Source organism: Asparagus officinalis, unplaced genomic scaffold (assembly GCF_001876935.1).
Source record: "Asparagus officinalis unplaced genomic scaffold, Aspof.V1 AsparagusV1_Un4581, whole genome shotgun sequence".
Classification (NCBI taxonomy): Eukaryota; Viridiplantae; Streptophyta; class Magnoliopsida; order Asparagales; family Asparagaceae; genus Asparagus; species Asparagus officinalis.
In genome coordinates this window covers 1-1,007 of record NW_017976840.1, presented here as the reverse complement: position 1 = coordinate 1,007, position 1,007 = coordinate 1, and the positions used below count along the sequence as shown (strand labels likewise).

Genomic DNA, 1,007 nt, shown 5'->3' with positions numbered 1-1,007 from the left:
TATGTGCCATGCATCAGCGTGAGCTAAAGCTCATTTGATAAGAAAACTACAAAGAGATATAATTGAGACATATCAAATTAATTAAAGTTAGAATAATTAAAGTTTAGAGAGTAAAAAGAACAATCAAATGTTTTAACACCAAAATCCTCTTTTATATGTAGTATATAGATATACATATAGATTATAATATCATAATTTTAGTGTTCTCTCGTGTGAGCCTCTGCCACGTGTCTGGTCCACAGCCAAAGGCTCAACCAGTCCCTCCTAACTTTATTTCTTATTTTTTATTTGAATTAAAATTGGAAACTACTATAAAAATTGGTTTGGGGTGCCCATTGCAAACCAGCTCTCCACCAAAAGAGCCCCCTTAATTTTTTTATATACGTACTCCTTCGTTCTTGCTTTCTTTCTCCCTGGTTCTCCTCCGTCGGTTCTTCATTGCCTCCTTATAAAGCCTCAGCAATAAGATCATCCTTTGGTCATTTAAGGTAGAATTTTCTTCTATCTGACTTGAGTTTAATTATGAGTTTTGAATATTGAACCATTTTGATAATTATTTTGTACATTCTTGGGTGTCTGGAAGAGTTTAATCGTCTTTGCGATGATCACAAGCAAGTTTCAGAAGTTAGAAAATTTTTGAAGGTCTGACTCAATGTAAGGTTACGTTTCATGATCTTTTGATTGTATCAATCAAGTTTCAAGTTTGTTTCTCAAAAAGAGAGAAACTTGCTAATTAAACTTACGTTCTTTTTTTCATAGAAGTGGTAAGAGCCCAACAAATAATAAAAGGGAAAATTTGCAAAATAGACTATTTTTATGAAATATATAGCGAAATAGACTATTTTGTAAAATAATTAGCAAAATAGACCTCTTTTGAAAAAAAAGAGGTCTATTTTGAAAAACAAGGCCTCAGACTCTTGTTCCTTTTCGTTGGCCCCCCTTCCAAACTACCACCGGCCAAAAAATAAACACAACCCCTGCCATCAAAACATATTTCTCCCTCTCAT

The 1,007-nt window shown here is 33.3% G+C and overlaps 1 long non-coding RNA gene across 1 annotated transcript; it reads left to right on the top strand.

Annotated features, from left to right (window-relative positions):
- Positions 1-354: 354 nt before the first annotated feature.
- On the top strand, positions 355-788 carry LOC109828712. The gene is made up of 3 exons (XR_002243803.1): positions 355-488; positions 584-654; positions 760-788. It is a non-coding gene; the product is annotated as an uncharacterized LOC109828712 (long non-coding RNA).
- Positions 789-1,007: the final 219 nt, after the last annotated feature.